Source organism: Procambarus clarkii, chromosome 48, assembly GCF_040958095.1.
Source record: "Procambarus clarkii isolate CNS0578487 chromosome 48, FALCON_Pclarkii_2.0, whole genome shotgun sequence".
NCBI lineage: Eukaryota > Metazoa > Arthropoda > Malacostraca > Decapoda > Cambaridae > Procambarus > Procambarus clarkii.
The window spans coordinates 22,434,843-22,461,720 of NC_091197.1; positions in this window are offsets into that span (position 1 = coordinate 22,434,843).

A 26,878-nucleotide genomic window follows, 5' to 3' on the forward strand; every position below is an offset into this window, starting at 1 on the left:
CAAAAAGCGAGCATCATGGGCAACATTTTGTGACAGCCTCACACCCACCACGCAACATTCAAAAGTCTGGGCTACATTTAACAGTAATAAAGGTCGACCAACATTCCCTTCGTTTCCCCTGATGATCAACGGTTCACTCTGTCAAACACCTCAGGAGAGTGCAAATGTTCTTGCTGAATGTCTTAAAGTTACCCTCTCAACATCCTTCCTTAATGCGCAAGAAATCTCCCTCAGACAAGAAATTGATCGTGCCATACCACTGCCCATGCTCGGCGTCGACCACATGTACACCTTAAGCGAGCAATAATTAGCCTTAACCCGCCTACCTCTTGGCAAGGCACCTGGAAAGGATGGAATTCCATATGAACTTATCAAATATCTTCCATTGACTGCATATAGCACTCTTCTAAACTATCACAACTTATGCTTGACTCACGAAAATATTCCCTCACAATGGCAGACCAGTATTATTCTTCCTTTCCTTAAACCAGGAAAAGACCCATCCCAACCTGCATCATACAGACCTATCTCCTTACTCTCATGCCTCAGTAAAGTCATAGAAAGGCTAGTTCATACTCCCCTCCTGTGGCAACTTGTGTATAACAATATTTTACCATAACTCTAAGCTGGATTTCGACCGCAATGCTCCACACTTGATCAAATACTCTGCCATGAACATGAAATCCGCACCTCTCTCAGAAGCAGGAAGTTTTGTATTGTTCCTTACCTAGACCTCATAGGAGCTTTTGATAGCATTCCTTATTCTTGCCTCTTGGCAAAGCTTGCACGTTTAGGCGTACAGGGATGATTACTTTTATGGTTACAGTCCTACCTTACGAACAGGACCTCTAAAGTCTATATACAAGGCGAGTTTTCAGATAGCATTCCAATACAAACTGGTGTCCCGCAAGGCTCCATTCTAAGCCCAACCCTTTTTGCTGCATTCTTAACAGATTTGCCTAACACCCATCCTGTTCACCTCTCGGCGTACGCTGAGGCCTTAACATTGTATTACTCAGACAATGCCTTACCTAATACAGTCTCAACAGTGCAAACAACACTTGACCATCTCACAGATTGGATACAACAATGGGGCCTTCAAGTTAGTACTACCAAAATCTGTTACCAGAGTTTCACCAAAAAGAAAGACTTGTTCATCTACCCAACTTCACAATACAGAACAATCTCATCCAACACGTACGAGACATAAATACCTTGGCATGCACTTCGACTCGCCCATACTTACCTAGAAAGCACACATTCAACATCTTAAACAGACGACTCAACCACGACTCGCCATACTTAAAGCCCTCACTGGCACCACCTGGGGAGCATACTATAAAATCTTGCTCAATCTACAACCTATATTCAATCTACAACCGGACCCTCGATCACTAGCGCTGTATGGATACCGGAATACCATCTCAAGCAGGGATGGCGGTTACCAAACCAACTATCTATTTTCACAGCTGACTTATATGCCATATATCAAGCTCTCCAAATAATCAAAACATTACCAGTTGGGATATATACAATCTGAAATGACTCCAAGAGTGTGATTCAAGCAATTACGTATTCTTCAACAACGTGCAGAGTTTGCTTACCCATGCCTTCAACTTCTTCCTGAACGTCGATTGAAGCAGCGCATTGTGGTATACTGTATAATGAACTTGTAGACCAGCTAGCCAAAGCGATGCACAGCACGTCTCACATTACTCATCATCCAATTCCCCATGTTGCACATAAAGGAGCCTTCAAAAATACCATCAACCAAGATTTTGCAGCGATATGAAAAACGTTATGCTCACCTTTGTACTATGGGTCCATTAAAAAGAAATGGGAAATTTCGAAACATGTCAGATATATGAAACAGAGAAATTTATGTAACGATGACCAGATTAAGGCTGGGACACACCAAACTGGTAGCACACAGCTCTAAGTACAGAACAGTCATCAACGAACATCCACTGTTTGGTGCCTGAAACAATCAAACACTATCTCCGTCACTATTTCCAACATCATAGTGCCAGAGTAAACTTTAAACAAGTATTTATTGCACTTAAAATACCCTTTACCATTGAGCATATATTAGGAGGAAGATACATGACCACTCGCTACAGGAAAAATTCCAAATAGTCAGAGCACTGGCTATATATCTCCAGTCGACCAACAAATTGGGTTACATCTGACCTCTGCCACATTTATACCTGGCGCCACCAACAGCTAAACACAGTAAACCAATGCCTCGTCGCAACATCTAGGATCAGCTGACGCCATAAACACAACATACCGCCCTACGGTGCGGTAAGTCTCTCTCTAATATCCACCTCTGTTTTAGTCGTCGCTCCTCTATCTACAGCACAACGGAACAAGCACCTTTGAAACTCTTATCATCCTCAACATAAACGCGTCTCCCAACATGTGTACTGGTGCAGTCATCGCGAGGACACACTCTTCATGCAAACTGCACCTACTATCAAGAAGACCACTACCACCAGTCTCCGTGGTGTAGTGGTAAGACACTCGCCTGGCGTTCCGCGAGCGCTTTGTCATGGGTTCATATCCTGGCCAGGGAGGATTTACTGGGCGCAAATCCTTAACTGTAGCCTCTGTTTAACTCAACAGTAAAATGTGTACTTGGTTGTAACAACGATTCTTAGCGGGGACCTGCCCGAAACGCTACGCGTACTAGTGGCTGTACAAGAATGTAACAACTCTTGTATAGATCTAAAAAAAAAGAAAAAAGAAGATGAAGTGTAAATTACCTGATTAATCTCATTGTTTGTTGGTTTTACGGCTGTATTACTCGCAGACAGGTTAGTTTGTTAAGCTGCAGAATAACACACCCGCAAGGGTAAGAATCAAACTATAATAATGACTGAATGTTCATGTGTTACAACTGTGCTTTAAATGTAGTTGTTAGGTTTTACGATGTAACATTTCGACAGGTAAATTGTGACTACATGAAACTATAACTGAGCTGGTACATCCCATGACCAAGAGGACGCAATTATCACTGGTCTAGGACGGAGCATAAGTGTTTGAGGAAGTGTTTGATGTGTGATGATCAGACTACACACCACTCCTAAGGTCCAACTAGGACAGTTGAGTCTGTTGCATAATATGAATTAACCACCAGTAGAAGTAGTATAACCTAATATAGTTAAGGTTAACCGTTTATTTATGGTATAACTAAATTCCATAATAGATCAACCATTTAATTATGGTATGACTAAACTTAATTAATAAACCCCCCAAAATGTGGAAAGGGAAGGAAATTCCAGCAAGTGAATGAAGCTAATTTCTCTATTATTATATTGTAGCAATGTTGTTTCTATCATATTTCTGTCTTGGTCTTCTGTTATTTGATGGAGGGATTATATATTACTACTAGTATTATCATTCTTTCTACAATTGCTATGGTGCCTGTTATGTAGTCACTGAACCTTTCACAGCTTCATAACCACCTCAAAACTTCAGTCTTTTATTATCAGCAGGGCCACTCTACTTCCACATCTTCCTTCCCTCTCTTTCCTCACTACAAAGTATTCCTGCAGAGACACTGCATTTGTTATGATCTAAGTCAGTTTTGTTTCAGTGAGTGCTATTATGTCTGGGTTTTCTTCTCGAGACCTTTCTCCAAGTTCACTTGTATTTACTTGTTATCCCATCTATGTTTGTGTACATTGCGATGAAGTTCACTTACTCCTGTCCATTATTGCCGCCTCTTCCCTCTGATTACCGCCCATGTCTGTCTGTCAGTTCGAAAATTTATCATCCATGTCAAAAGTCTTCCTTGTCATCCCTCCAGCATGTTTCAGTATCCATAACAACCTCTTTTGTGTCGGACTCTGACAAAAGCGTTTTTGTTGACGGTGTCCAGATATACACCGTCAACCCAAGCATCTCTTTCCTGTAGAATCTGTGTGGGTCTATCATAAACAACTAAGAAAATTTAATACATAGGATTTTCCTGTTCAAAAACCATACTGTCTGTCTGTTATTATGTGATTACTCTCCAGGTGTTCTCTTCGTTTGGATTTACCAATTTTTTCAAGTGTTTTGACTTTAATGCTTGTTAATTATACAAAGTCTATAATTTAAAGGGTCTTCTCGGCTACCATATTTATACATTGGAACTATGTTTGACTTTTTCCATAATCTGCTAAGATTCCTGTGCACAAGGATGTTTGAAATATTAACTGAAGTGGAATGTCCAGCTCAGTTGCAAATTCTCGCAGCACCCAAGGTGAAACTCCATCTGATCCAACTGCTATATTTCTTCCTAGACCCTAGAGGGGGAGCCGGTCGGTCGAGCGGACAGCACGCTGGACTTGTGATCCTGTGGTCCTGGGTTCGATCCCAGGCGCCGGCGAGAAACAATGGGCAGAGTTTCTTTTACCCAATGCCCCTGTTACCTAGCCGTAAAATAGGTACCTGGGTGTTAGTCAGCTGTCACGGGCTGCTTCCTGGGGGTGGAGGCCTGGTCGAGGACCGGGCGGCGAGGACACTAAAAAGCCCCGAAATCATCTCAAGATAACCTCAAGGTAACCCTTGAGTTATTTTTTTCTATTGTGTGCTCTGGAAAAGGCATTTGGTCTGGCTCTCTGAAATTCTCATTTGTACAAACACACTTTGGAACTGTTCATTTAGTGTTTTACACATTTCTTGCTCATTCTCAGTAAACCTGTTCTCCCCTTCTCAATCTCTGGATTGTGTCTTTTACATGCAGCTTGCTTTTAATGAATTTAAAGAAAAAGCCTGGATCAGTTTTGCATTTGTCTGTTACCTTTTCCCAAAGTTCCTTTCTCTCCTCGCCTTTCTTTTTTGCCTGTCTCCTCACCGCTTTGTATTCATTTACGAAGTTTCTAAGTTCCTCAATAGTGTCGTTTCTTGAGTTTATCAACTGTTTCAGTGTCCATATTCTCTTCTTGATTATATCACAAATTATATTTAATTTCCAACAGGACATGATCACTCTTTCCCAAGGGAGGAAGGTACTGGATGTCAAATGTATCTTCTTCTTTAGTCGTGAATACATGATCCAGTATTAACGGAACATCCCCTTCCCTCAGTCTTGTGGCCTGCTTGACATGTTGATACATGAAAGTCTTCAAAATGAGGTTTACAAATATGCCTGTCCAAATGTTCTGCGTTCTTGCTTCGTAGGCCTCCCAGTCTATTGCGTTCAAGTTAAAAGTTCCTCAGTACCAGCAATTATGACTTATCTTTATCTGCTTTTACTATAATCTCTCTTGTGACCATTATGAGTCCCCTCTCGTTTAACAATTAGTTCCTCCTTTGTCCATGTGTTGCTTTCTGGCTGGCTGTAGGCCTTTACGATTATCAGTTTATTATCCTGATAATAAACTGGGATAATAAACTCTGTCTAGAACAACTACGGGTTCCAGACAGATCTCGTCACAGCCCTCTTTCACCCGAAGTCGGTTTCCTTCAAGACCAAGCTGAAGGAAGAGTGATAATTATTAAATACAAAATTATTATTATAATAATTATTATAATAATAATATAATTAATTAATAATTATCACTCTTCCTTCTGCTTGGTCTTGAAGGAAGCCGGCCACGGCTGAAAGAGGGCTGTGACGATCTCTGTCTGGAACCCGTAGGTGCAGGACTGGGACGTACACCTCCTGGGGCTCGTGGGGCTCTGGGTCTGCTTCAGGAGGCTGGGGTCATTCTTGCCCTTGCTGGGGTGGTTCTTCTCCATCCCCGACCACAGTGGTCCCCGCGTTTGGAGTCCTTGTGCCTTCTTTCAGTAAATTCGAGGTCAACTTTGGAGCGCACAGTTCCTGCGACGGCTCTGGAACCAATCGTTTTGGCGTTTGCCTTTCCATTGGAGACTTTCGGTGCCATGGAGAGGGGGGACCTGCTGCTTGGGTAACAGCTTCTCCCCCGTATCAACTTACCCTGCCTTTGCACCCTGGAGAGGCCATTCCAGACCGACAACCAGAGCACAACTCCATTGTCTCCTGAGACTGATGGATGCCTACTACTACTATCCTGATTCTAAACCTGCAATGCCATTATGTCAACTTCTCGAGGATTGTCGATTATTAACTCTCTTACCTTCAGGTGTTCCTTCACCAGCACAGCAACACCTCCACCCTTTCTAGTTTTCCTGTCATATCTTCAAACTGAGTTTGAAGTTTCCCAATACCTTGGGAATACCACCTCATTTAAAATACTTTCCTCAAGTTTCATCTCTGTTAGTTCGACAATATCTGGGCCCTTCAGCAGATTTATATCTTTTAGCTCTGGTATATTTTATCTCACTCCATCTATGTCGGTATATACAATTTTCAGGAACATGTTCCCTTTCCCTTTGTTCTTTACTCTCCTTCTTCTAATGATTTTGTTGCTTTGTTTTTATGTACCATTTCACTAGCCTTCCAGTCACTATCACATTGTAGAAAAATAATTTCTTTCTTCTTCATTTCCATTCCTATTTAGACGTTTCACTTCATCGAAATTTAGTTTCAGCTTTTCTTTGTCTTCCTAGCTTTGAAAGGTCTTGGCTTTATGACCAAAGTTTCCCATCTTCATCACTGCAATTTCCTGGCATTTCTTAGCACTTGTGTTATTTGTTTCACTTCATTAAATGTCTCCCTTAAGGGGCCATTCTTGTATTTCTCATATTTTCCTATCCTCCTAAAATCACTGACCTTTGAAGTGAGTCCTTCTCCTAAACTTATTTTTTCTCAATGAATTTTGTATCGTCTGCTGCTCTGTCCACCCTAGATGATATTTCCTTTTCTAAGCACCCAAAAATGATTATGGCCTAACTATTATCTGCAGTGTTTTGTACTAATTTACTGTTGGTAACCAGTCCTTTCAAAATTGTTTGTTTAAATTCTGCTTCTTATTGGACATTTTTGGTTTTGACCTCCAAACACACTTCATTAATCGTTTCTTTCACGTTCATAACTTGAGCATATGTTTATTTTATTTTATTTCCTTTTTACACTTTACTTGTTCTTTATTAACCCCCTTTATGTAAGTTGTCAATGAAGTTCCTCTTAGTATATTCTTGCCTCTCTCCATCTTGGCCTTTAGGGCTCCTTGGGTTCATCATATGAGTCTATTTTCTTGTAAATTGCTTCAAACTCCCAACTCCTCACTTTTCTTACCTCATTTTCTTTCACTTGTTTCTTGATTTGTTCCTCCTGTCTCTTTACCTTATCGGTTACATTGCTAATTTTCTTACCTTGCTGCAGAATACTTCCTTTTAAATTGCGAAGCTCAGTACTGAGAGCTCCATTTTCTTGTTCTAATTCAATTAATTTTCCTTCATACTTCTTTAGCATGTCCTCAATAATCTCTAACCTGCCAAGAAAACCTCCTTTCATTATGTCTTGTGAAGAGAATCCTTTGAAACAATCATCTGTTGATGTGTTAGCCTCCCCCGTGTTGGCAGCCATCTTTGTTATTGACATTGTTTTGTTTTGGAATATAAACTTTTTCTACGCAAAATTTTAACTCACTTCCACTTATTTCTTGTATCTTAGTTACTTTTCAAATTCTCTATACCTTCATGTATCCTGGGACACTTACAGCTCTCAACCTGCTCCCAATACTTAAGCAATTGGATATATCTGGAGCCTGTTGAAGTGTGACTCCTGCCTCCTAGCGCTCTGTGTAGTGTACTCACCTAGTTGTGCTTGCGGGGGTTGAGCTTTGGCTCTTTGGTCCGGCCTCTCAACCGTCAATCAACTTGTGTACAGATTCCTGAGCCTACTGGGCTCTGTCATATCTACATTTGAAACTGTGTATGGAGTCAGCCTCCACCACATCACTTCCTAGTGCAATCCATTTACTAACTACTGTGACACTGAAAAAGTTTTTTGTAATGTCTATGTGGCTCATTTGGGTACTCGGCTTCCACCTGTGTCCCTTGTGCGTGTACCACCCGTGTTAAATAATCCATCCTTGTCTACCCGATCAATTCCCCTGAGAATTTTGTATGTGATCAAGCCACCAAGCCACCCCTAGCTCTTCTGTCTTCCAGTGATGTGAGGTGCAGTTCACGCAGTCTGTCCTCATAACTCATGTCTCTTAGTTCTGGGACTAGCCAGAGGCATACCTCTGAACTTTTTCCAGCTTCGTCTTGTGCTTGACTAGGTACGGGCTCCATGCTGGGGCTGCATACTCCAGGATTGGCCTTACATATTGTTACGGCCCTCTCGGGACGCAACGGGGTTCTTACTCTGATGTTGTTAGAGGAAATTGTATCCGACTCCAAGCCAGTAGTGGCTTTCAAGGGATGTGATCCGTGACGCAAGTAACTTAAAGGGGAAGGGAAATAAAGTCAAGAACTTAATATAATATATTGACCACCACCAATGAATAATATATAAAAAGTACACGGGGGGAGGGGTATTAACACTGTACACAAACGTCGTCTCCTGAAGACTCTGGATCCAAGCTCTCGGTGCTAAGTCTTCGGTGCTTTCGTGGCCTCACAACGAATCCTTTGAGAAGCTGAGCCTACCCTGGCCACAGGTCAGCCAAAACACAGGTCCACTGGGGGCACCGCCGTGGAGGCCGTCAACCACAAGTCCAGCAGGTCTGCTGGCAGGTTCCGGATCAGCAACGCTGGTCAGGCCACTCCACGAACGATATTAGGGTAACGCCTTAGACAGGAGCCTCGTGTGATACCACAAATCACTCTCCTGTCCTCAATACCCCAGTGGATAATCGTCTCCAGCAGTCGGTCCCGGGTAATCCTTCTACTGCCACTCCACTGGCAGGGTAACACCACAGTGTTCTTCCGGGGGACGACTTCACAGCTGCTGCAGCAAAGCACAAGGTATGGAGACGGCTGCCTTGGGTAGACTGACTCAACTTCCATCACAGCAGTCCCAGGTCGACTCTGTAAGCAGACACGTCATCAATAACAGGTACTCACTCAAGCACCTCACTTACGGGCTCAGACACAAACGCCCACCTATCCACTCCATAGATGGCGCTGTCGTCTGAGCACCACCTCACCAGAGGTCAGCAACGGCTGTGTTGAGGGCTGAACTGGACTGGAAACTGGCCCTCGTAGCCAGTACACGTCGTCCTCACCAGGTGTCGTCGTCCATTTGGTGGGGGTTTCGGGAGCTGACCCACAGATGGCGCGGTTGTCACTGCTCCGTGCTCGGACGCTGGATCCGGGTTCGTAACACATATGTGGTACAAAAGGTTCTGATGGATTCCTTACACAGGTTTCTGAAAGCAGTTCTGATGTTAGCCAGCCTCGCATAGGCCGCTGATGTTATTCTTTTGATGTGGGCTTCAGGAGACAGGTTTGGCGTGTTATCAATTCCTAGATCTTTCTCTCTGACCGTTTCGTGAAGGACTTCATCTCCCATTCGGTATCCAGTGACTGGCCTCCTAGTTCCTCCTCCTAGTTTCATTACCTTACATTTACTTGGGTTGAACTTTATTAGCCATTTGTCGGACCATTCCTTCAGTTTGTCTAGGTCGTCTTGTAGCCTCATACTATCTTCCTCTGTCTTGATCCTCCTCATAATTTTGCATCATCAGCAAACATCGAGAGGAACAAGTGAATTCCTTCTGGGAGATCATTTACGTATATCAAAAACAGTATAGGTCCAAGGATTGATCCCTGTGGGACTCCACTGGTGACTCCCCGCCACTCCGAGACCTCACCCCTCACGGTGATTCGCTGTGTCCTGTTGCTTAGGTACTCCCTTATCCAGCAGAGTACGTTCCCCTTCACTCCCGCCTGCATCACCAGTTTGTGCACTAGTCTCTTATGTGGTACTGCGTCAAAAGCTTTCTGGCAGTCCAGAAATATGCAATCTGCCCAGCCCTCTCTCTTTCCCTTGCCTGATTTTTGTTGCCTGGTCATAGAACTCAATTAAACCTGTTAGGCATGATTTGGCATCTCTGAACCCATGCTGATGTTGTGTTACAAAGTTCTTTTGCTCCAGATGTTCTGCTAGCTTTTTTCGCACACTCTTCTCCATCATCTTGCATGGAATGCAAGTTAGGGACACTGGTCTGTAGTTCAGTACCTCCTGCCTATCACCCTTCTTGTATATGAGGACTGCATTAGCCGTCTTCCAAATTTTTGGCAATTCACCTGTTACCAGTGATTTGTTGTTCAGCATGGAGAGTGGCAGGCACAGAGCTTCTGCTTCTTCCTTTAGTATCCATTGTGAGATTCCATCCGGGCCTATAGCCTTTGTCACATCCAAATCTAGCAAGATGCTTTCTCACCTCCCCACTGGTAATCACAAACTGCTCTAGTGGTGTCTGGTTTGATGTTCCCTCTCTTATCTCTGGGACTTCTGCTTGCTCTAAATGCAAATACAAAATACAAATATTTATTCAGGTAAAGTACATACATACAAGGTGAAATACAAAATTTTATGGATTCATAGATAAAGCTAGTACATTACAATGCCTAATGCGACTATTACACAAAGCGTTTCGGGCAGGAAAAACACTAAGACTAAAACTTAATACTAACTTAGATTAAAGTATAAATTATTCTAAGAAAAAATCAGAAAAAAGGGGGGAGGGGAACATGGCAGAAAAAAGCAAAAATACAATTTGGTCAACAAACAGCATTGTTTAAAATCGTAGACATGGGTTGACATTTAGGGGTGAGGTAGGTTACATTCAGTTAATTAGGTGGTACTTAGTTTTTATCATAAACTGGTTGGGAGAGGTACAGTCTTTAACATAATTAGGAAGGTCATTCCACATTCGAGGTCCCTTGATTTGTAAAGCATTTCTAGTTTGACTAAGTCTTACTCTTGGAATATCAAATAGGTATTTGTTTCTGGTGTGGTGCTGATGGGATCTGTTACAACCTTCTAGGGAAACTTTTAAGGTCAGGATTGACATTAAGGTCAGGATTGACATTAAGGTTAGGATTGACAGCGTTTTATATATATAAAATACACATGAGAGGATGTGCAGGATATTGTCCTAATAGCAGCTTTGTGTTGAGTAATTAGAGGACGTAAGTGATTTTGGGTAGTAGAACCCCAAGCACAAATACCATAGTTGAGATAAGGATAGATGAGAGAGTAATAGAGTGTCACCATGGGCAGAGCGAGGTACATAATATCTGATCTTAGAAAGAATGCCAACAGTTTTTGAAACTTTTTTTTATATATTTAGAATGTGTCCATGAAAATTCAGCTTGTGGTCAATAAGAACGCCAAGGAATTTGCCATCTACTTCGTTACAAATTTGGGTATTGTTTATTTTGAGATTTATTTGATTAGAGGATTTATTGCCAAACAGAATATAGAAAGTTTTGTCAATATTGAGGGTGAGTTTGTTGGCAGTGAGCCAGTGATGGACTTTATTTAGCTCAGTATTCACTGTGACATTTAGAGCAAGGGGGTCAGGACTGGAGTAAATGAAGGTCGTGTCGTCAGCAAATAGAATTGGTTTGAGGTGTTGGGAAGGCATTTGGAAGGTCATTAATGAAGATGAGAAAGAGGAGAGGGCCAAGTATGCTGCCCTGAGGAACACCAATGTTGATGGGTAGTGTGGGAGAAATTGAATTATTCACAGAAATATACTGGAGCCTATCAGTAAGGTAAGACTTAAGGTACTGCAGAGAGTGACCTCTGACTCCATAATGTTGTAATTAAAGAAGAAGGTTTTGGTGGTTGACAGTATCAAGAGCCTTACGCAGGTCCACAAATAACCCAATAGGGAACTCATTTTTATCAAGAGCTGCATGTATCAAGTTAATCATACAAATAAGTGCATCGTTAGTGCTTTTTTTGGGGGTCTGAAGCCATATTGACAAGAGCTAAGTATATTTTGTTTGGCTAGATAAGAATAAAGCTGCTTGTAGATTAGTTTTCAAATATTTTAGACAAGTTTGGCAGAATTGATATAGGTCTGAAGTTGTTAACATCAGTGAGATCACCACATTTGTGGACAGGGGTTACTCTCGTTTTTTTTTAGAATATCTGGAAAGGTTTGGAGTTGAAGTGACTTGTTGAAGAGCAATGCAATAGCAGGAGCTAAAAATCTGTAGGCTTTTTTGTAAATAAGAGTTGGTATCTCCTTAATTGCACTAGACTTGGTTTTAAGGGAAAGGATTATGTTAGTAACATCAGAGGAATTGGTAGGCATTAGGTACAGAAACTGTGGATAGTTACCTGTAAGATAGTCCTGAATATTAGTACTGGAAGATGGAATATCATTTGCAAGGGATGACCCAATGGAAGAGAAGAACCTATTGAACTCAAAAGCAGTGTCAGAGGCTGTAAGCAGACCATCATTATTTGACAGGAGTATTGGTTTGTTATTTATAATCTTCTTTGATCCCAATATTTGGGAAATTGTGCTCCATGTTTTCTTAATGTTGCCCTTTGTGTGGGTAAATTTATCTTCGTAGTATTTAATTTTGGCTCTCCTAATTATTTTAGATAGCAATGATGAGCAATTCTTTGAAAATTTTTTGGAGACGATTCCTAACCTATACTTCTTCTCAAGGTCATGTTTTTTATTAATGGATTTAAGAAGTATCCCCTTTGTAAGCCAAGGATTGTTTAGCCTTTTAGTTGTGACTTGTTTCGTTAGCATAGGACAGTGGGTGTTATAAAGGCTGAGAGTTTTTTGAAGAAATGATTGCACTGCTAGGTTGATGTCCCCTATGTTACCTAATTCGGTCTCCCAGTTGACATTAGCAGCAGCAGCTCTAAATTTGCCTATAGCAGTTTCATTGTGCAGCCTAAAGCTTATCTCCCTTGTCTCTACAGGTGATTTGTTAATGTTAGTTAGGAGAAATGTGGGGTAATGGTCTGTAGTGCTATCGATGATTATCCCTGAAGTAAGCGGAGAGGTTATGTTGGTCCAGATGTGATCAAGAGCCGTGGCAGTACTATCAGTGATTCTAGTAGGTCTAGTGATTAAAGGGTATGAGGAAGCAAGAATTCATACAGTTGAGGAAGCTAGCAGCAGTAGGGTTTTCAGGCTCGCAGAGGTCAAGTATTAAAGTCCCCTGCGATAATTAGATGGTTTTTGTTCAGTCAGTAATCTAGTATTAGATTTCTAAGATTAGAGTTGAATTCGGACACATCAGTGTTAGGAATTCTATAGACTGCTCCCACAGTCACGGACAGACTCAGCACCCTTGACTCTGAAACTGGCGAAGATATACTCCCCACAGTAGTCTCTAGTTCTAATTACTTTTAAGCATGTTAGTTCTTGGTGGTAGTAAAGAGCAGTACCACCACCTCTCTCAATTGGTCGACAGTTGTGAATTGCTGAGTAGTTTGGCATGTTAAAGAGTTGAGTAGTATCCTCTTTTAACCACGTTTCAGTAAGTATAATAAAAAGAGAATTTGTTGTCAATATTTTCAATCAAGGCACTAACATCATCGAAGTGTTTGCTTAGTGATCTTACATTCAAGTTAAGTACAGAGATATTGTGATTATGTGTTAATACATTGTTTACATCATGAGCTGCAAAATATCTGCAATTTTGATCATTAAAGTGATGATTGTCATAGATAGTGGATAAGAGGTTGAATTCTGGGTCTATACTGGTTTGCATAAGAAGGCTTGGTTGTAGGAAAACAAGGCAAGAATGGCAATTAAAAAATATAAACAAGACTATACAAGACAAACACAAAATTAACAAAAAAATAGAAAAATGAGGTAGATTGCTTACAAGTACTCTCAGGTACACTGTAAGTAATAATTTGCATTTTGAGACACAGGCAAAGCCAGGGGTACAATGGAGTAAGGGAGTATTACGAGGCTAGGCAACCTAGATAATAAATGAATGCAAAGAAAAAAGTTGAATAATAATCATAGGCAAGTTTAATCTAATGATTATTAACCATAAATAGTTTAGTTATGATCCTATAATTAATAAGAACTAGAGGTGTAGTAAGAACTCTGAGGTGAAGACCTCCTGGAATTTCTTATTGAGTTCCTCGCACACTTCCTTGTCGTTTGTAGTGAATCTTTCTGTCCTTATCCTCAGTTTCATTACCTGTTCCTCACAGTTGTTTTCCTCCTGATGTGGCTATACAGCAGTTTGAGTTGAGTCTTTGCCTTGCTCGCTATGTCATTTGCATATTGCTCTCTCTACCTCTCTTCTCACCCTGACGTATTCATTCCTGGTGCTCTGGTATCTTTCTCTGCTCTCTAGGTGTTCGATTATTTCTATAGTTTCTCCACGCCCTTTTTCTTAGTTGCTTTGCTAGCTTACATCTCTGATTAAACCATGGGTTTTTCATCTGCATTTCTTTTTTTTTCTTTTGGACTGGGACGAACTTGTCTGCTGTCTCCTTACACTTCTGTGCGATGTAGTCCATCATGTCTTGAACCGTCTTTCCTCTGAGCTCTGTTTCCCAAGCTATTTCAGCTTAGAAATTTTCTCATTTCTTCATAGTTTCCCTTCCAGAATGCCGGCCTCTTGCTTTCTGGTCTCTTCTTTGAATACATTAACCCTTCTTCGACCAGATACTCAAACAACGGTACACTGTGATCACTCATACCCACGGGGGCTTCAAGAACGATTTCCCTTATGTCTGAATCGTTCAGAGTGAATACTATGTCGAGTCTTACTGGTTCATCCTTGCCTCTTATTCTCGTGGGACCCTTGACATGCTGACTTAAAAAGTATCTAGTCGCCGCCTCCAACAGTTTCGCTCTCAATGTTTCCTCACCTCCAATGTGGTTCCTTGTTCTCCCAGTCTATCCTTCCGTGACTAATGTCCCCCATTATGAGCAGATGGGATCTATTTGTACAGGCAGCAGCGGCTGCTCTGTCAGTGATAGTGTTAACTGCCATGTTGTTTCTGTCATACTCTTGCCTGGGGTCTTCTTTCATTTGGTGGAGGGTTATATATCACTGCTACTACTACTACTCTTGGTCCTTCCATCGTCATGGGGCCTGTTATGAAGTCTCTGAACCCTTTGCAGCCCGGAATAACCATCTCCTCGAAACTCCACTCCTTTCTCATCATTTGAGCCACTCTGCCTCCTCCCCTTCCTTCCCCTCTCTTTCCTTATTACAGTGTAATTCCTGGGGAAACACCACATTCGTTATGATTCCTGAGAGTTTTGTTTCTGTGAGTCCAATTACATCTGGGATTAGTCTTGTGTTCTTTCCCTATGTTCACTAGCCTTGATTGTAATCCCATCTATGTTCGTGTACAATACCTTAAAGCTGATTCTCTTCTGTCCATTCTCAGTTTCTGTTGATTCCACTGGAGTTAGGGGGCAAGGGATGTCTGGGGTGGGAGGGCCTAGGAAGGAGGACTTGGGGGATCTGGGGTGTGGGGGGGGGGGGGGAGCTGGGAGGATCTGGTACAGGGGAGCTAGGAGGGTATGACGTGGTGGAGCTGAGGAGGGGTCTGGGTCTGGGGGAGTTGGCGGGGCATGAGGTGGCAGGTCACGGGTTGGGGTATGCAGGGGAGACTGGGGTGGGTTGATAGGGAGGTCAGGGATTGGGGAGGGGAGCCTGGAGAGGGGTGGGCCGGGAGGGAAGGGGGAGGGGTAGGAAGGAGAGCTTGGGCTGGAGAAACAGGGAAGGGCATCATGGGGTGCAGGAACCGTGAGGACCTGGGGTAGGGGTTGGGGAAGAAAAAAGGCATGGGGGTAACATGGGGGGGGAGGCGTCTGGGGTAAGGGAACATTGGGTGGGCAAGATCTGAGGAGGGACTTTACTGTCTGGGGAGGTGCAGGTGATTGGTGGGGGGATGGCTGAGGGGTTGGTTGGTGGAGGCTTCTGTTACAATCCTCTATTGGGGAGGACGCATCTAGTTGTATTCACCTAGTTGTGCTTGTGGGGCTGAGCTCTGCTCTTTTTGCCTGCCTCTCAACTGTCAGTCAATCAACTGTTACTAACTACAATTTTGTTTTCCCTTCACACACACTCACACCCAGGAAGTAGCCCGTAGCAGCTGTCTAACTCCCAGGTACCTATTTACAGCTATGTAACAGGTACATCAGGGTTAAGGAAACTGACCATCTGTCTTCTCCTGGTGCGGAGATCGAACCCCGCTCCCTAGGGTCCACGAGTCTAGAGTGCTGTCCACTCGGTCACCCAGCCACCACTTTTGCGCATGTGTGTGTGTGTGTACTCACCTATTTGTAACTCACCTATTTGTGCTTGCGGGGGTTGAGCTTTGGCTCTTTGGTCCCGCCTCTCAACCGTCAATCAACCGGTGTACAGATTCCTGAGCCTACTGGGCTCTGTCATATCTACATTTAAAACTGTGTATGGAGTCAGCCTCCACCACATCACTGCCTAATACATTGCACCTATTAACTACTCTGACACTGAAAAAGTTCTTTCTAACGTCCCTGTGGCTCATTTGGGTACTCAGTTTCCACCTGTGCCCCCCCCCCCCCTTTTTCGCGTACCACCAGTGTTGAATAGTTTATCCTTGTCTACCCTGTCAATTCCCCTGAGGATTTTGTAGGTAGTGATCATGTCTCCCCTTACGACACTGTCTTCCAGTGTCGTAAGGGGCATTTCCCGCAGCCTTTCCTGGTAATTCATGCTTCCTAGTTCTGGGACTAGTCTAGTGGCATACATATATCAGAAACAGTATAGGTCCAAGGACTGATCCCTGTGGGACTCCACTGGTGACGCCTCGCAACTCTGAGACCTCATCTCTCACAGTAACTCGCTGTTTTTTGTTGCTTAGGTACTCCCTTATCCAATAGAGTACCTTCCCTTTCACTCCTGCCTACATCTCCAGCTTGTGCACTATTCTCTTATGTGTTAATTAATGTGTCAAAGGCTTTATGGCAATCCAAAAATATGCAGTCTGCCCACTTTTTTCTTTGTTGCCTGATTTATGTTGCTTGGTCATGGAATTCAATTAATCCCATGAGGCATGATTTATCAACCCTGAACCCATACTGTTGTTGTACTACAAAGTTCTTTAGATCCAGATGTTCCACTACCTTTTTTCGCACAATTTTCTCCAACAACTCGCTTGGTATGCAAGTTAGGGACACTGGCCTGTAGTTTACAGTTTAGTGTCTATCACCCTTCTTGTATATCGGGCTTACATTACCCGTCTTCCAAATTTTTGGCAGTTCACCTGTTATCAGTTATTTGTTATACACCACGGCGAGTGGCAGGCACAGTACTTCTGCTCCTTCCTTTAGTATCCATTGTAATATTCCATCCGGGCCTATAGCCTTTGTCACATCCAACTCTAGCAAATGCTTCCCTACCTCCACACTGGTAATCGCAAACTCTTCTAGTGATGCCTGACTAGGATATTCCCTCTCTTATCTCTAGAACGTCTCTTTGATCTAATGTGAAGACGTCCTGGAATTTCTTATTGAGTTCCTCACACATTTCTTTGTCGTTTATAGTGAATCTGTCTGCCACTGTCCTCAGTTTCATTACCTGAGGACAGTGCAGTCCCCGTGGTGCAGTGGTAAGACCCTCGCCTGGCGTTCCGCGAGCGCATTGTCATGGGTTCGTATCCTGGCCGGGGAGGATTTACTGGGCGCAAATCCTTAACTGTAGCCTCTGTTTAGCTCAACAGTAAAATATGTACTTGGTTGTAAAACGATTTTTCGCGGCGGGGCTCGTATTCTAGGGACCTGCCCGAAACGCTACGCGTACTAGTGGCTGTACAAGAATGTAACAACTCTTGTATAGATCTAAAAAAAAAAAAAAACTATTCCTTCACTGTTGTTTTTCTCTTTGTGTGTGTGTGTGTGTGTGTGTGTGTGTGTGTGTGTGTGTGTGTGTGTGTGTGTGTGTAATTACCTAAGTGTAATTACCTAAATGTAGTTACAGGATGAGAGCTACGCTCGTGGTGTCCCGTCTTCCCAGCACTCTTTGTCATACAACGCTTTGAAACTACTGACGGTCTTGGCCTCCACCACTTTCTCACCTAACTTGTTCCAACCGTCTACCACTCTGTTTGCGAAAGTGAATTTTTTTTATATTTCTTCGGCATCTGTGTTTAGCTAGTTTAAATCTATGACCTCTTGTTCTTAAAGTTCCAGGTCTCAGGAAATCTCCCCTATCGATTTTATCAATTCCTGTTACTATTTTGTACATAGTGATCATATCACCTCTTTTTCTTCTGTCTTCTAGTTTTGGCATTTTTATGCCTCTAACTTCTCCTCGTAGCTCTTGCCCTTCAGTTCTGGGAGCCACTTAGTAGCATGTCTTTGAACCTTTTCCAGTTTGTTGATGTGCTTCTTAAGATATGGGCACCACACAACTGCTGCATATTCTAGCTTTGGCCTAACAAAAGTCGTGAACAATTTCTTTAGTATATCCATGTATTTAAAAGCAATTCTGAAGTTAGAATGTGTTGCATAGGCTCCTCGCACAATATTCTTTATGTGGTCCTCAGGTGATAGTTTTCTATCTAGCACCACCATAGATCTCTTTCTTTATCAGAATTCTTTAAAGATTTCTCACATAATATATAGGTTGTGTGGGGTCTATGTTCTCCTATTCCACATTCCATAACATGGCATTTATTAACATTAAATTCCAATTGCCAAGTGGTGCTCCATATACTTATTTTGTCCAGGTCATCTTGAAGGGCATGACAATCATCTAAGTTTCTTATCCTTCCTATTATCTTAGCATCATCAGCAAACATGTTCATATAATTCTGTATACCAACTGGTAGATCATTTATGTAGACAATAAACATCACTGGTGCAAGAACTGAACCCTGTGGTACTCCATTTGTGACATTTCTCCAGTCCGATACATTGCCTCTGATCACTGCCCTCATTTTTCTATCAGTCAGAACATTTTTCATCCATGTTAGAAGCTTACCTGTCACCCCTCCAATATTTTCCAGTTTCCAGAACAACCTCTTATGTGGAACTCTGTCGAAAGCCATTTTAGGTCCAGATAGATGCAGTCAACCCAACCATCTCTTTCCTGTAATATCTCTGTTGCTCGATCATAGAGACTGAGTAAATTCGATACACAGGATCTTCCAGATCGAAAACCATACTGTCTGTCTGATATTATATCATTTCTCTCCAGGTGTTCAACCCATTTAGTTTTAATTATTTTTTCCAATATTTTGACTATTACACTTGTCAATGATACAGGTCTATAATTAAGGGGGTCTTCCCTGCTTCCACTTTTGTAGATTGGAACTATGTTAGCCTTTTTCCACACATCAGGTACAACTCCTGTAAACAGGGATGCCTGAAAAATCAGTTGAAGTGGAATTCTGAGCTCAGGTGCACATTCTCTCAGAACCCATGGTGAAACTCCATTTGGAAAAACTGCTTTGTTCTTATTTAGCTTCTTGAGCATTTTTTTCCAATTCGTCTCTAGACACCTCTATGTGCTCTATGTTGTTCCCTGGAATTCTTATTGTGTCTGATTCCCGGAAGATTTCATTTTGTACAAACACACTTTGGAACTTTTCGTTTAATGTTTCACACATTTCCTTTTCATTTTCCGTGAATCTATTTCCCATTTTCAACCTCTGAATATTATCCTTTACCTGCAATTTGTTTTTTATGAATTTATAGAATAGACCTGGTTCTGTTTTACATTCGTCTGCAATCCCTTTTTCAAAATTTCTTTCTGCCTCTCTCCTCACTGCCGTATAGTTGTTTCTCAAATCTTTGTATCGCTGGTATGTTTGGGGGTTTGGCCTCTTCTTTTATTGATTCCATTTTTGTGTCTTTTGGTCTCTGGCCCTCACGCAGTTTCTGTTGAACCAATCCTGTTTCCTAGTTCTGCATTTCTGATTTGGTATAAAAAAAAATTTGTGCCTTTATCATATATTTCACAAAACTTGACATACATCTCATTTACTTCCTTGCCTAGCAACAAGTCTGTCCAATTAAACTCACTACAAATTTTTCTAAGGTTGCCATAATGTCCTCTCCTAAAGTCAGGTTTTTCAGTTGCATCAACCTTCTTATTTTCTTCCAGATTATAACGCATTGCATACTATATTCCGAAAAAGACATGGTCACTTTTACTAACTAAGGAGCTGCATCCTGGAGTTCTATTGTGAAGACCGCCTGGAACCTCTTGTTGAGTTCTTCACACACCTCTTTGTTATTTTCTGTATACCTGTCCTCGCCTGTTCTAGGTTTCATTACCTGTTCTTTCACTGTTGTTTTCCTCCTGAAGTGACTATGGAGTAGCTTTGGTTCGGTCTTGGATTTGTTTGCTATGTCATTTTCATAATTTTTCTCTGCTTCTCTTCTCACCCTAACATACTCATTCCTGGTTCTCTGGTATCTCTCTCTGCTTTCTGGTGTTCTGTTATTCCGGAAGTTCCTCCACGCCCTTTTGTTCAGTCCCTTTGCTTCCATACATGCCCTATTATACCATGGATTCTTTTTTTGCCTCTCGGATTTTTCCTCTTGGGACGGGATGAACCTGTTTACTGCCTCGTGACAATTTTGGGTGACATAGTCCATCATATCTTGTACAGACTTAGCTCTGAGGTCTGTGTCCCATGGTATTTCCCTTAGGAAACGTCTCATCTCCTCATATTTCCCTTTTCGATAAGCCAGCCTTTTGTTTCCTAGTTCTTTTTTGGAAGAGATAATTCCTAGCTCTACCAGGTACTCAAAGTTTAATACACTGTGGTCACTCATTCCCAAGGGTGCTTCCATCTTAACTTCCCTTATATCCCATTCATCTAGGGTAAATATCAGATCGAGCATAGCTGGTTCATCTTCTCCTCTCATTCTTGTTGGTTCCTTGATGTGCTGGCTTAGAAAGTGTCTTGTTGCCACGTCCAGCAGCTTAGCTTTCCATGCGGATCCCTGGTCTCCCAGTCTATTTTCCCGTGGTTGAAGTCTCCCATAATTAGTAGTCCAGACCCATTCCTGCTGGCAACAGAAGCTGCTCTCTCTATTATGTTAATGTTGGCCATGTTGTTGGCCATCATATTCCTGTCTGGGTCTTCTGTCATTTGGTGGTGGATTATATATGACTACGACCATAATTTTTTGTCCTGCAGTTGTTATCGTACCTACTATGTAGTCACTGAAACCCTCACAACCCTGAATAACCATCTCCTCAAAGTCCCAGCCCTTTCTTACCAGCAGAGCTACACCACCACCGCCTCTTCCTTCTCTCTCTTTCCTCATAACATAATATTCCTGTGGAAACACTGCATTTGGTATGGTTTTCGTTAGCTTTGTTTCTGTGAGTGCTATTATGTCTGGGTTTTGCTGTTCCATGGGTGTGAGGAATTGTGAGGTGGATAACAGGGTATCAGAGGATACTGGGGTGAGGGGTGGGCGGGTCAAGTGAAGGGGGGGGAGGACAGGGAGGGTATGGGATGATTGGGGAGGGAGGACTGGAAGGAAAAGTGTGTGTGTGTGTGTGTGTGTGTGTGTGTGTGTGTATTCACCTAGTTGTATTCACCTAGTTGTGCTTGCGGGGGGTGAGCTCTGCTCTTTCGACCTGCCTTTCAACTGTCAATCAACTGTTACTAACTACTTTTTTTTTCTCCACACACACACACACACACACACACACACACACACACACACACACACACACACACACACACACACACACACACACACACACACACACACACACACACACACACACACACACACACACACACACACACACAGGGGCACTTAGGGGCCTGGTAGCCTGGTGGATAGCGTGCAGGGCTCGTAATTCTATGGCGCGGGTTCGATTCCCGCACCAGGCAGAAACAAATGGGCAAAATTTCTTTCACCGTGAATGCCCCTGTTACCTAGCAGTAGGTAGGTACCTGGGAGTTAGTCAGCTGTCACGGGCTGCTTCCTGGGGTGTGTGTGTGTGGTGTGGGGAAAAAAAGGAGTTAGTAAACAGTTGATTGACAGTTGAGAGGCGGGCCGAAAGATCAAAGCTCAACCCCCGCAAACACAACTAGGTGAATACACACACATACACACACACACACACACGAACACACACACACACACACACACACCAGGAAGCAGCCCGTGACAGCTGACTAACTCCCAGGTACCTATTTACTGCTAGTAACAGGGGCATCAGGGTGAAAGAAAGTCTGCCCATTGTGTGTGTGTTGTGTGTGTGTGTGTGTGTGTGTGTGTGTGTGTGTGTGTGTGTGTGTGTGTGTGTGTGTGTGTGTGTGTGTGTGTGTGTGTGTATGTGCGTGTGTGTGTACTCACCTATTTGTGTCTGTAGGATCGAGCATTGACTCTTGGATCCCGCCTTTCGAGCCATCGGTTGTTTAAAGCAATGTCTCCGGTCCTATTTCCCTATCATACCTAGTTTTAAAATTATGAATAGAATTTGCTTCCACAATCTGCTCGTTGAGTGCATTCTATTTTTCCACTACTCTCACGCTAAAAGAAAACTTTCTAACATATCTGTGAATCATCTGAGTTTCCAGCTTCCACCCTGGAAGCGGGGGGGTGGAAGCTGGTGGAAGCTACTCCCCTTGTTCTGTTACTGTTCCCTGTGAACATTTCGTCATGTCCACTCTGTCAATTACCCTGAGTATTTTATACGTTCCTTTCATATCTCTCCTCTCCCTTCTCTTTTCTAGTGTCGTAAGGCTCAGTTCCTTCAGGCGCTCTTCATACCCCATCCTCGTAACGCTGGGACGAGTCTCGTTGCAAACTTCTGAACCTTTTCCGGGTTTCTGATGTGTTTCTTCAGATGGGGACTCCATGATGAGGCGGCATACTCTAAGACTGGCCTCACGTAGGCAGTGTAAAGTTCCCTAAATGCCTCCTTACTTAGGTTTCTGAATGATGTTCTATCTTTTGCTAGTGTAGAGTACGCTGCTATCGTTATCCTATTTATATGTGCCTCCAGAGCTGGATTAGGTGTTACGTCCACTCCCAGGTCTCTTTCTCACGTTGTCACAGGTAGGCAATTTCCCGTCATTGTGTACTGTCCCTTTGGTCTCCTGTCACCTAGTCCCAATTCCATAACCTTACATTTGCTCGTGTTGAACTACAGTAGCAATTTCTCTGTCCATCTCTGCAACCTGTTCAAGTCCTCTTAGAGGATCCTACAATCCTCATCTGTCACAACTCTTCTCATCAACTTTGCGTCATCCGCGAACATCGACATGTAGGACTCTACTCCTGTAAACATGTCGTTAACATATATTAGAAATAGAATGGGTCCCAGCACCGATCCTTGAGGTACTCCACTCGTTACTGTTCGCTGTTCCGACTTCTTGCCCGTTACCGTAACTCTCTGGCTCCTTCCTGTTAGGTAGTTCCTTATCCATGCTAGGACCTTTCCTCCCACCCCCTGCCCGCCTCTCGAGTTTGAATAGCAGTCTCATGTGCGGTTCTGTATCAAAGGCTTTCTGACAGTCCAGAAATATGCAGTCTGCCCAATCTTCTCTGTCTGTCTTATCCTCGTTATTTTATCATAGAATTCCAAAAGGTTTGTCAGGTAATATTTCCCTTTCCAGAACCCATGTTGATGTTTGTTTACAAACCTAACGTTCTCTAGGTGTGCAACCAGTCTTAGCTAAGAATTTTCGTCAGCAACAACACTTGACAATTCTCTAGTTTCTTCAGTACATCTGTAATACTCTCTCAAGCTAAATAAGACTATGTTACATTTTATCAACGGAAGTTCTTCTTTCACCTGTATCGAATCACGACCGATTAGTATTATTAAAACATTTTAATTTTGATCAATAAACTTTGCTAGAGCCGGAACAATTTTCTTATGCACGCATTTATCAGTATGGGACATCACTTTATAAGTTTGTAAGTCTGTTTTTCCGCCAGTGGCATATTCCTCCACAAAATAGTCGCAGGTGGACTCTACCACAAAGTATCTGACACTAGATCAGGGAATACTTACTAAACCCCGGTAGAGTCTTCACATGTACTACATCAGCCAAATCTTTAAATAAAAAAATGCAAATATTTAACACAGGGTCTATTAAATAATAATAATTTCACAACTAAAAGTCTTCAATAATATGCAAAATCATTTCACAACAAATATAAACAAGCACTGTAAATACGTCTTACAATAAGCACTTACGATATAATGCAGCCATCGTTTAAGTATGTCTTCTCACTGTAGGGCCAAGATGGGAAGTTTATGGTAAGATATATCCCAACCTAGCTTATTACCTCGGAGAATAGTAAGGCTGGGATGAGGAGAATTTCTTCATTATTTAAAGGCGATAAAATAATATGTACTTTTAGACCTAGACCAACTTTTAAATACATATTTCCAGAATTTGAAGAGGTGCCTATAGGTTGTAACTAAAGGATTATTTTTTTATGAGAAAATTTGTAAATGAAATTGGATCTCAAAATGCAGCGAACTTGTTTATAAATAAGCTGAATTCTGAAGAACGAGAAGTATTAGTTATGAGTTAGGACGAGCTGCAACAGCAGGTAAATAGTAAGACTAAGAAAGAGCTTAGTATTATTCACCCTAAAACGGAAGAAGATGAACTTTGGAGTTTAATTGATTATATGGAGGAGAGCTTTCCTTCTTTTCCTTTAAATTTAATAAAGATGAGACCAGAAATAGGATATCACACCCCGAAAAAGATTGAAATAGAGGCAGTGATGAGATTTATAGGACAGGATCCTGTACTTGGTGTTTTCTCTGGTGTGGCCTTTATTGAAAACCTTATTAGGATAAGAAATAATAATAACGTAAGAGCTACAGATAATTACTCAAATATGGGTGAGAGTAAGTGGATGCCTGTTGAGCAAATGGATGCAATAGAAGCAGTTAGGACATATTGTAATGACAAACAAGTACTTCTAATGTCCTGGTTGAATTGATTTGCGATGACAATATTTATAGTGATGCATTCTATGTTTTAAAGGAATTTAAGGACAAAACCTAATTTATTTTGGAGAAGGGAAGAGGGGGTTGCTGTGCTTGTGGTGATTTTTTTTAACTTCCTGGCTAAAGAGTTTCATTGTGTGAAATCAAATACATGTTATACTATAAATTCTTTTCTCAACTCTAATGTTCAAACTGTAGTAAGAATATGTTTACGAGTTTTTGAATATCTGTATATGTTTATTATTTTCTTGAATACCTGTATATGTTTACGATTTCCTGAATAACTGTATATACTATAATAAACTTGATGTCTCTTCTAAATAAGATTTCTTTATCCTTAATAGAATAATTTGCTTATTATATTGGGGAATAAAAACAAGTATGATTACTTAAAGCTGATTGCCACTGAATAATGAGATGTTGTAGTAAGTTTTTCGGAAATATTGATTACAATGATTTGGAAAGTTAACTTTGCCTACTGAAGGTGTATTTTTAATTAAGCTGAGTTATGAAAAGATTGCCTTAAGATGCTGCTGTAAGTAATGACATAGTGTACTGGCAGGTATCTTTAATTGTGCAAAGATGTCTTAGAATGAATTATATTGACGTATTTTGGAAAAAAATAAAGATGAAGAATAACTACTAAATAAATACTTTGTAGTAACTCGTTAAGAATTAATAATGTTACTGTTGTTAATAAATACGTAAGGATGATCTACTTACTAAATGACTGAAACAACTAGTTTAAGAATTAGTACAAAAGATGAACAGAGAACGTGTAAGGGAATGTAATGAACGGGTAAGAACATGTAGAGGAGGGAGGGATGGAGGAAAATTGTAAGAAAAGGTAGCAAGTTAGGCGGGGAACATGAGGGGACGTGTAATGGATTGAGAGAGATTGTAAGCGTCCGTACCAAGATGCGCGGAAAACATGCTGGGACTTGTAATGGAAGGAAGGAAGGAGGAGTTGTGTATATTTACATATGAGTCATGCTAAAATATGATAGAATACACGGTAATAGTTGTTTAAGTTTTATGTAAAATTGAAAGAACAAGAGAATATGTAAGACTAAGTACTGATCTGAACTTACAGAGAATATGCTATGAATGGGAAGAGAACACAAAATAACATTTAAATTTCTTGAGGCTTGGATGAGATGGGGAAGGGGGTGAGATGTGGCGTGGAGGGGGTGAAAAGGATAATTACGCAGTTGTGGTTAGATTTGGGTGTTTTACTCTGATAAAGAGTTAGGCTGGAGAGGGACTATATCTGAAATATTTATGTTTGACGATCTAAGGCAGAAAAAAGGAAATGGAGCTCTGTTAATGTCTTGATTTATTTTACTACGTTAGAAATAGTAGTGATCTTAAATCTCATGGAATTTCCTCCGATAATAAAGAACTTATACAAATGAACTAGGGTTGGGGGCAAGAGCTGGAGCTCGATAATTGTTAGGATCTATCTTACTATGTCTGAAATACAGTGGTTTTTAATCTCAGGGATTTGGTCTGATAAAAAAGAATGATACGAGAGGGAACTAAGGCTGAGAACAAGAGCTGGAGCTCGGTAATTGTTTGTAATTATTGTACTATGTTTGAAATAAGACAGTTTATAATTTCAGGGGGGATTGGACTGTTATTAAAGATGTTATGGAGTAATGTAAGGTGGGGGACAGGGACTAGAACTTGATTACTGACTTCAATTTATTTACTACGTCTGAAATATGACTGTTTATAATTGGACTAAAATTGGGCTAGTAGTAGCGAAACTATCCTTATAAATGCAGTGTCTAACGAATTTGGTCTTAATTTAAATGGTCTCTCTGTAATTTTTTTTGGTCTCAACTGGGCATTGATAATATTTGAATTTCCTCCATAAGAACTCTTTAAGAACTCTCAGGTGTAAGTAAAACTCTGAATTATTTTGGACTAAAAGTGGTCTCTGACTAATTTTGGTCATTAATTGGACTCTGATGAAAATTGGTCTGAAAATGGTCTCAGAATATTTTGGGCTCAAACTGGCCTCTGTTAATTTTTAGGTCTTCAAACAGACTCTAACAATATTTCAATTTCCACCATAAGAACTCTGGTGTAAGTAGAACTCTGAAATATT